The sequence below is a fragment of the Adiantum capillus-veneris genome, chromosome 25 (genome assembly GCF_014529385.1).
Source record: "Adiantum capillus-veneris isolate H3 chromosome 25, ASM1452938v2, whole genome shotgun sequence".
Lineage (NCBI taxonomy): Eukaryota > Viridiplantae > Streptophyta > Polypodiopsida > Polypodiales > Pteridaceae > Adiantum > Adiantum capillus-veneris.
In genome coordinates this window covers 66,429,150-66,440,109 of record NC_140955.1, presented here as the reverse complement: position 1 = coordinate 66,440,109, position 10,960 = coordinate 66,429,150, and positions in this window count along the sequence as shown.

Here is a 10,960-nt window from a genome sequence, read left to right as displayed (position 1 = left end):
CGAACTTGAAGTGGTTCATTAGGTGATTCTTGAACACTGGGAGGTGTGGATTCTTTTGTAGCTTCATGGAGGTCCACTACTATAGATGGAGGCTGTGTAGAAGCTTTTACCTCTATGGATGTATTACATGAGGAGCTAGAAGCTTCATGGGACTCCCCCCTTCCTGAGCTAGGTGGAACAAATCGTTCTTTCTTTGGTACCCAAACTAGCTCGGGAGCGGGTGTGTAGCATTCTGTGATTTTTTTCGTTCCACGATCATTGATTCGTTTTGGAGCTACGGGATTGGGCTCACTTGGGTCAGGTGATAGGTAAGAGCACAATCTACGTTTTGGCACCCAGATTTGATCATTTCCTTGATAGTAGCCTTGGGCTTCCAATAGTCGTTTAGGGATCCATCGCAACATTTTCTTACTTTTCTTGGAGCGAGTGGTACGTTTCTTACAAGGCTTCTATTTTTTAGCACTAGCTATGGTCACTAAAGAAGCTTTAGGGACCCACTTGTATGTTTTCTTCGTTATATTAGGATGAGTCTTGTCAGAAGCGATATGAATTGCTTGTAGCATATTTAAGGGTATAGGCATTTCATCCCCCTCAGGTGTTACCCAGATCGTCCCCCTATTTCCCCAAGTGTCTATGGTTGATGCTAGGTGGACCCAATCCACATTGTCCGACTCAATCATCCCAGGTAGGATATCCATATAAGGAGAATCTTGGCCAATGTCTGTATCCTTCTTACAAGTGTAACAATATTGTAGTGTGGCCGAATGAACTGTGGTGTCAGAGCGATGATCAATAATGGTTTTACTCCCTAAGGGGTGTACCTTACCAGTCACCAAATCCACTCTAAGGACAGAGTCTTGGAATTGCAAATAGACATGATTTTTAGACCAATCGTGAACCATTTGTGCTTCCCTCATGAATGGTCGTCCTAAAATCATTTCATATGACATAAGGTGTTTAGAGAAATCCATTACAATGAACGTATGTCGTACCTTGTGTCCTAGAACTTTGATCTTAAGATCCTTGAGCATCCCCATAGGTTTGGCTATGGTACCATTTGCCATCTTTACCACAATGTTAGTAACACTGAGGCGGGGTTTTCCCATGGATTCCCAACAATCTTTTGTAACGATGCTAACTCCTGCACCACCATCAAGAATTCCCTTTATAGTTAATCCCTTGGTAGTGATGGGTAGGTCGCATTAGACTCGTCGCCTTCAAAATACTGCCCTAATTCGTTAATGGGTACCTCGATCACAGACTCGTGTCCATCTAAGTCAAGTGATTGCACATGATTTTCCTCATCAATCATAATCGAGTCAGGCCTATTTGGTTGCGCAAACTGCGGTAATCCCGTTCGTAGCTCTCCGTTAAGGAATGCTCGAAGTGCAAGGAATAACTCAGGATCTCCATACAGCTTTGCTATGATCGTGGTTCGGACCTCAGAAGACATGAAGTCCACTAGTTTGGCAACATTCATTGGCATTTTGCAGGGTGTAGGTCCTTGACTAGGAACTGGTGAGGATGGAATCTCATATTCCTCAATGGGATCAGGTATTCCTTCGTTAAACATCCTTCCCAACAAGAAGGGTGTATGCTCACTTTCTGATGTCCTGTCCTCACTCCCTTCTTGGATGATACTAGATATGGCGAACGGTCTATGGTTCATGTGGGGTGGATGAACTTGTGTGGGAAACACTGTGTCATGAATTTTGACCTGCATGGGTTCTGGTTCTAGTTTCTTTTGAGTCTCCTCCACTAAACCTCTTAGATGTTTCACCTGCTCAATCTCGTCTACTGGATTTGGGTACGTCCCAATCTTCTTTTTACGATTCTTCCCTTTTTGCCCCTGCGGTTTATCTTGGGGGTCTTGGATTGGATTTGGAAACACTTGTGGTGTTTTCAGAGACTCTTTATGATTTTCTCTTATTCGGTTTTCATTTGGTTCCATGTTACGGTTTTCTTTGTCGGTCTTTCTCTTTGTGGTATTGGTTCTAGTCTCCATTGTCTCGATTGAATCTGAATCATCCTCGAGGTCATTCATATACACGGGGTCATCTCCTGTTCCTATGTTTGTTTTGGAACTTGGCTTTGAATTTTCCATATTCTGCGACATCTTCCTTCGTGTCTTCTTTTTCTTTGCTTGGATAACTGACGCGGTATCTCTCTCTTCGAGGATATGTCCTGGCCCTTGAAGCATGGACCGTGTAATCGCATAAGTGGGTGCGACGGGTGGTATTGGCGATGTCACACTAGCAATCTCGGCCAAATTCAGGGGTGTGATTTTAGGCACATTTGGGTTATAGGGGCATTGGGCAATCAAGTGATCTATGCCACAACGATTACATGTGAGTATTGGCATTGCAGACGTGCTCCCTTGATTCAATTGCATCTGTGCAGCATTCTTTTGCAGCCTAATAGGGCACTCCGCTACTCGATGTGGTCCACCACACTCGTAGCATTGAAGAGGTGGCCTCCTAGCCTGGGTGTTGATATTTTGACCTCTGGATGCGAGAGCAGCAGCTTGATAAACCGGCTTGACTTGCCCCCAACAATCTTCCATGTAGTATATAGGACACTCTTCCAATGTATCAAGTCCGTAGGCAATACTAGTGTCTATTTCCTCCTCACAGCCATCTGCATAAGCATTTGATGGCTCGCAACCCACTTGGTTCATAGGGGCGACTCTTGGATGCGGGGGCTGCGGTCCTAGCACAGGAGGTGGTAGCGGTGTAGCTTGTACAACATTTTGAGATCTAGGGACCATGTGTTGCGGTAGTTGCTCAACAGGTGGAGTAGGCATCAATACAGGAGCTCGAGGTGCATCCGTCCAGGCTACAGGTGGTCTATTTGCCATCATACGTTTGATCATTAAACAATCCTTAGCTTGGTGACCATACCTACCACATGCGTTGCAAGTTCCATTAAATTTTACTCTAAACGTAGGGCACTCACTAGTGCTATGTGGACCTAAGCAAATGGAACACCATTGTTGCTCCCTTCTTGGATACATGTGACTATTTTGAGGGGGTCGATTATCCTTAAGAGACTCTTGGATTGCCTTGGTGAGGTCTGTCAAGAATGTCTCAAATACCTTTGGCTCATTGGCAATGGGCTTTGCAGTCATGGGTTCATACTCAATGGCTTGTGAGCTAGTGGATCTCGTGTCAGTAGACACCCTCATGCCTGCTATCATCAAGTTGTCCTCTAATTGGATTGCATTGGCAGTGACATCTTCCCAGGTTGTGATACCTCTAATCACTAGTCCATTATAGATTCCTTCATTCCTCAACCCTCGAATGAATCGATCAAGCAGTTGGTTATTGTTGAAGCGCTCATTTACAGGGCAGCGAGAGTTTAAGTGCTTTAGACGACTAATGAAGTCCCTTACTGACTCTCCTTCCTTACATTCGGCCTTCTGTAGCTGAGATGCTACACCCCAAAGCACACCTTCTCGTATGTACTCCTTTAGAAACAACCTTCGAAGGGTAGGGTAGATTGTTTTCTCGTCCACCCTTAGGGTCCTATACCAATCTCCAGCCTTCCCACTTAATGTCTAGCTTAAGGCATTGCACTTATGTAGTTCGTTGCGTTCCCCTAAGGAATCACATACTTGTTCAAACACTTCAATGTGTTTTCTAGCATCTTCGTCCCCATTGAATTTTTGCGTGAGTTTGGCAATTTGTACTGCCTTACTTCTAGGCTCTCTATCAGATGCGTGACGCATATTTTTCGCGATAGATCGACCTATGGTTTGAGCAAACGCTGCCAAGTCACCTATGTGAGGAGGTAGGGCCGGTGGAGGTACTCTTGGAATCATATGTGGGAGAGGGACGGGTACCGGTCTTGGCATATGTATAGATGATGCAGGATATGGAACATAACCGGGCATAGGTCCACTCGGATAAGAGCTAGGGAGTGGCACTCGAGGAGCATAAGCAAGTGGTACAATTGGAGGTGTGGGGGCCATGTGTGCATAAGGGGCTAGAGGCACATACGGTCGAGGCCCCATATTAGGTACTACGACACTAGGTAGTGGCACTGCGCTAACCGTAGATATCATCGGTACATTCTCTGTCAGGCTTATCCCTGGAGTGAGCACTGGGTTTTCCTTAATAGAGGGTTGAGCCAAGTTAGGGAAGCTAAAGTTTTCGCTCGGAGGCTCAGATTGCATAGAGACCCCAGGTGAAATGACGTAAGATGGGTCCATGGGGCTCATTAGAGGAGTCTCCATTTGTGATAGAGTAGGCTGTTGAGCCTTGCTCGTATCCAGAAATCTCATGGGGCCAGTTGAGAGTATATTTACCCCTCGGTTTTGCCTTTCTGATTGAATAATGCCATGGATAACATTACAGATCATTTTCTGTTGATCTTCGATGCTCGTGGCACTAGAGGTGGATTGTACAATCTCTATCCATCCTACATGGTAGGCGTGGCCAAAGTGTAGATCCGTCAACACCTCAGTGTGGAGGTCGTATGTCCAATGATCATTAATGAACAATCCTTCTAGAGTTGACATGTTAATGGTTTCTTGTGAGGTAGAAGCAATGTTGCTCCCCGTGGTTTTACTTGTCACCAACGGTACTCTAGAGGGAACTTCTGAAGGAGGCAGCTCAACAGGGCCTTCTTGGTAAGAAGTTGGCAGGATATCCACATGGACACTCTTTGGGGGTGTGGGGTCCACGTGCGATGTGAAAGGAGAGTCCACTTTCCCACCCCCTTCGTGTGCTTCATTTGCATCAGGTTCCGAGCGAGTAGCTCTACCTAATGTTTCCATGAAACGGCTAAACATACTAGTACTAGGCTGTGGAGCTTCGGGAGGTGCATGGCCTTCTCTCTCAGTGTTTTGGGTAGGGTATGCTTCCATGATTTCTGAGTCGGAGGAGGAATCACTAGCGGCTATTTTAGGGTCTTGGGTGGTGCTACCTTGTGTCCCCGCTGAGGGTCTAGAGCTTATCGTGGATGGGTAATGGGTGTCCGTATGAACAGAGGCACCCTCAATATGCTCGTGTTCTAGCACCCGCCCAGAGCGTAAGTGCATGTGCTTTTGATACCCTAAGGTGTCAAAAAGCTGCTCTAGGAGGCCTTGTGACTAGTTTTTAGCGTGTTTTTTGTTTGTTTTTTTGCTAGATTTTTTAGAGCGTGCCATGGAATGGGCCGTGTGATAGCTCGAAACGAGCGTATCGGTCAGAGGGTTGTGCCGTGCTTTACAGCCCTCCGTTTGGTCACTCTATGCCCTCGGAATCCCTAAAACTGTCAATTTCCAGTAGGGAACTAGGCCCAAATTAGAAAGTCTAAGGGTGCAAGTGGGAAGAGAAAGGAGGAGAGTGGAGGACTTGTCCCACATGCTCTCATTCTCTCTTGAGGGAGTAGGGTATATATATAAGAGTGAGTCTAGTATATATCATAGGACTGAGGCCTGGGCCTGGGCTTGGGCTTGGGAAAATGATCCCGATCCCGATCTACCTTTTATACAAACCAACCCGTCCATTTTAAGAGTCACTTTTATTATTTTCGAAAAATTTCGCCGCCCGTTCACTCGCGTTTTTAATTTCCGATTTTTTTTTTAAAATTTTTTTTTAGAAAATATTTTTTTTTTCCAGAATTTTTTTTTTTTGGTGCAGAAAATACAGAAATTGAAAACGCAGATATGCAGAAATTGCAGAAAACGCAGATATGCAGAAATTTCAGAAAACGCAGAAATTGAAAAAATGCAGAAATGCAGAAATTGCAAAAAATTAAAAAAACGCAGAAATGCAGAAAATTGCAGAAATTGAAAACGCCGAACTTGAAAATGCAGAAATTGCAGAAATTGAAAAAACGCAGACAATAGCAGAAATTGATACTTGACAGCAAATGTAGAAAACGCAAAAAACAGAAATCTCCACACACTCCTTCCCTGCCTTTCCTATGATAGAAATTGCACCAGAAGAAAGCGTAAAGTGCTAACCAAGCTTAGTGTAGGGCATATCCCCGGCAGCGGCGCCAAAAATGTGCGCTCCTTGCCACACTGTCGAAGCAAAGGACTTGCCAATACACCGTGTGCGAGCCACAAACGGCTCCAAGCACACAACAAGCCTAAACTAGCAAGCTCAAGAGAACAAAGGGTGTGTCACTCACCGCTCTACGCTCGCCTTCGTGGTGGATTCCTCACCGCGATGAAGAAGAAGCTGCAGTCGTGCCGCGCTCAACCGCCTCGCCGCCGCCGTGCCTTCGTAATGCTCGATCGCACACACACTCTCCCTCTCTCTCTCTCTCTCACACACACACACACAAGGAGGTGAAGAAGAAGAAGATGGAGATGGAGCAAGAGCACTCTTCAATTGCACAAATGAGAGAATGAGTAAAAATAAAGTTTAGTTGGATTTTATAGGAGCTCACCCCATTCACACTTGGGCGCCCATGCTTAGCCAACTAATCCCTTGAATGTACCAGTTAAAGTGCGCCTCTCATCGGCGATCACTCTACCTTTCCCTATTGGACCGACAAGCCCGGTACCTGACTCTACCAAATACATAATACGCGTCCATCGTAGGTGATGGGGTGTCCGTGAGCAGTGAGGGTTAACAGTTACAAATTTTTGTATTGACTTTATGAATTTGATCTTTACATGTTTTTATGCATCTATGCATGTTCAGATAATTAATTTGAAACAGATTGGACAAAAATTGTCAGCATTTTAGCCTGAAGGACATTTCAGAGAGAATCTGCCAAATGGCTAACATTGATACTCTATTTACTCAATAGGATCCATGCAAGCCGCAGAGAGGGCCAAGAAGAAGCTCTCGCAAAAGGATATCTTCTAGGATAGTCCGGCAAGTAATGTAATGCCAGTCGGAGCTTGTGGTTACCTGGTTGGTTAGATGTTGTTAACAACAACAACAATTCATTATTTTTAACGATTGGTCTTGGGGATTTTTTAGTGAACTATGCCATTGCTTCAGGCTTATACACAAATACATTAATTTTGATAAAAGGATGGATAAAAAAGAATTTGATTACAGCTTTCCATTACTGTGTCTTTAAAATTCCTTGTATTCTAGGAACTCTCTATAACCCTTCCCTACTACGATTGCACAATACGATAACTTTTAGGATTGTTAGGTGCCTGGTTCAAGAGTTGCAGCAACCTAGTTGCAATTGATGCGGTGAGCTTGACTAGTGATTTTCTAACGCTATTGCCGGCCCTACTGTTAATGCGCGAGATAATTACTTTGGGGTTCATTGAGCTGGAAATCCCCACTGACATATGCAGTGCAACGAGTCAATTTAATCGAAGCAGAGCTTCACTCAGTTTAAGAGCAGCTCCCTTCAGTCCAAAGCAAGCCTTAATAAATGCATTGCAAATGGGCGATTTTATTCAATTTAATCGAAGCAGAGCTTCCTTCAATCTAATAGCAGCTCCCTTCGGTCCAAAGTAAGGCTTTAAGTCTCCTTTGGGGTCCTATAAAGTAGTATACTATTACCCCTACTACGCAGTATTTACTACTTAGGGCTATTCAAGGATTGTCACCATGGGAGGCTAAGGCAGGGTGTCCCATCCCACGTAGAGCCATGTATCACACTGGTAAGATTAGTATCGTCTATTATCGGATTAAGACCCTCCATAATGGCAGGGTAATGTAAGAAAGCCTCTTTATCTTTGGCAGCTTGTAGATATTTTTCTACATATTCCATGCTTTCATTTGCCTGCAAGCCACATAATACAAATGCAGAGCCAGTGGCTTAGTTAATCTCACTAGAATTGCACTTAGTGATGAGTCATCAATAATGTGGCCATTGTCTGCAGTGGTGTGTACATTGCATGGTCTACTGTTGGTCTGTAAGTTGGCGACAGGGCCGCTGTACGCCTGGCCCAGGCTTAAAGCATTTATGCTTGCTGATACCACATTTAAAAGGGATAGCATCTGACACATAAGCAAAATAGAGGCTTTGTCTTTTTAACAGAAAATCGATTTAATGGCAAAGACTTTCAAGGCTCGATAGAACAGGCTGCTATAAGACTGGAAGCCCAACCTACTTAACTCAGGGGTTAGAGTATCGTTTTCATACGGCGAGAGTCATTGGTTCAAATCCAATAGTAGGTAACACTTCTTAGATACCACAATTACTAACTAAATCGGTATTAAATCGGTACCTAATATAATAAGAGAATGCCTTTAAGAGTCTAAAGAGCCACGGTCTTTGGCAAGTGAAGAGAAAGCCCAATTAAAGATGCAAGCGTAGCTTTAGGTTAGTTTTTCAGGGGGGAGGGAAAACCAATTAAAGAACAATGATTGGATTCCTAAATGGTTAAAGACAAAGAGTTTCACCCGTTTAGGTAACCTAGCTATTACATTGATTTGTTTCATCCTTGGTTGTTTGAGTGAAAATCTAGAATATTATGTAAAATGATGGATTTGCTTGCCCACTAATGTTATTTTAACACTCTACCCTACTTTTTTCATGAACCCGGTGGTTCGCGTGGTAATGGATGGTGCTTAATATTCCTTTTTCCTTGATTTTTATTGCAACTTTTATAAGGCTCTTTACCTTGTCTTGGTGAGTCAGTCTTTTCATTCTTTTGCTTTGTAGGTTTCGAACTCATGGTTTTGCTTTTGTCAGAGGAGCTAGTGCTTTCCAAAGCTAAGTTTCCTTGGTCCCCTTTTTTAGGTAAGTGCTTGCCTTCTTTTAACTCACTAGTTTGATGCCTAAGCTCTATAGCTTGAAGCCTTTTATTAAGCTAAAAAGAAAAAAAGACAAAGATGAGGGTAACGAAGGGATCATACTTCTTATACGAACCCTTTCTACGTGTGTGCGCAGTATGAATTTTTAAACTAAACCCCACCTCGAGGGCAAGGATCAACCACTATAACCAACTACTAAGAAACTGCCATGAATATGGAAAATAAAACAGCCTCTAAGTGTGTTAAACATCGAGGCAAAACAAAAAAAAAGATAAATTTTAACAATGGAATTTATTTTTTTAGGTCTGGGCCTTGCCCTCGGGAGTATTATAACTTGTAGTATTTCTTCATGCTTTGTTATACACATTTGGAAGGAACGACGTAACGCGCTTTCAGAAGTCAAAAGGCTCCAAAGCATTGCAGAACGCTATCGAAATCAATTCCAAGTGTTGTATAACCAACAAGAAACCCAACGTCGACTAGGGGAAGAAAGGTTACGCTTTGAGGGGCGGTTACTTTGGGAACGAGCACAAAGAGAAAACCCCCGTAGGGAAGTCGCTTTACGAGAGCAGACTAGAATTGAAATTGAAAATTCTGACCCAAGCACTACTGGGGGTGCTACTGGCTCACAGACCGATTTTGTCTCATCTCCTCTAGAGACGCATTCTTTTGACCCAACCCTTTGTTCTTGGATACTTAAACTTTCGGGAATCATTTTATTGGAAGGTCTTTATTGGATAATCACTAACAAGGTAAACAAAAGGGTAAAAATAAAATTTACACATGAATTGATTTTATTTGTTACTTTAATCAATTCTTTTGTTTACCTTTTTACCCCTATTTACGTTTTCATGATGGCTTTGGAATTCTATGAAAGGGTCTCGGGAGCTAGGATGTATGCCAGTTATATATGATCAGGTGGAGTGGCATAAGATCTGCCTTTGGGCTTGAGTGGAGACACCTTTTTATTTACATAATAAATTTCTTCTCGTATTGACAAATCGGAGGAAACTCCAACCAACAACCGTATCTGGAAATAATGATTAGTGGATATCGGTACCATCACTGCATATTAAGCTTTGGATCGGGGATTCAGTGGTGTAATGTTAAGAGGTCGTGCGACATGAAGACATCGATAGCAATATGGGGAAGGTTCCCATCAGGAAACGGTTTACTCGACCTTGCTCAAGCACGCTTTGACTGTAAAGACTTGGTATGAAGCCTTGAAGACGACGTCTCTTAATCCAAAATAGAGGCTAAGGTGAGCTGAGGAAAGGGCAGCGTAAGCAAATGTGTATAAGCCTAGTAAAGCATAACCAAGGCAAGGCTAGGGCCATCTTTGACTGGTTAGTCTGATGGGCCATCCGTGAACGGATTTACCCTTGGCCTCTAGGTATATTGAAACTGCATGAGTTCACTGGATTAGAGCACGGTTCGCTGAAATTGGCATAGGTTAGATGACATTGATGGAACATGATAAGCCTCTATTTATCTATGCGTCCGTAAGGGCTAAGCATGTAACAGAGTATGGGTAAAGAAAGACCGGAGAAGAAAAGGCTAAGTCTGCAAGTACGTGACCCGCTTTAAATCGCATTAAATTAAAGAAACACAAATCGATTAAAGAAGGAGGCGGCTTTAAGCACAGAGTTTAATTGGGTTGGATAAAGGGTAAAAAGCCTGTCTTTCGTAAAATTGTGGCGGTATGAAAGTATGGAGATCTGGAAATAGATTCCTACAAGCCAGGCTCTGTGGACTAGTAACTAGTCTTGGCCAACTTAGTATAAGCCCTTAATCTATGCGTGCATCGGAGCTATCTCTTTTTTGTTGCGAAGCGGATGTAGCATTTTGACTTTACTGGTTACGGTTGCCTGCTTTTTGCCGTAACGTGGGCCACGCGGTAAGTGGCCTGAGGCAAGAAAAAATATTAGGAAAATGAACTGAACTCTCAATCCAAAATCTGGTGCTATGGACACTTACGCATAGACTATAAATGCCCCTCATCCCTAAGCTCCTGCAGACGCGTTACAGGGGCAGGCCTCCGGAAACGCATTCGAGCCGTATGAAGGGAAACTTTGACGTACGGCTCCATTGGGGGGAAATCTCAACAAAGGGGCCTATCTATCCTAACCGGGAGTATGCTAGGATTTATGAAAAGCAGCACCTTACGATGTTCATGACTGATCGGATTTCGACATACTAGTGGGTACTAGGGGAGATTGCTACGATCGTTATTGTATCTGTATTGAAGAGATGTGAGAAAGTATTTGAATCATCATACAACGTCTCAATGAAAT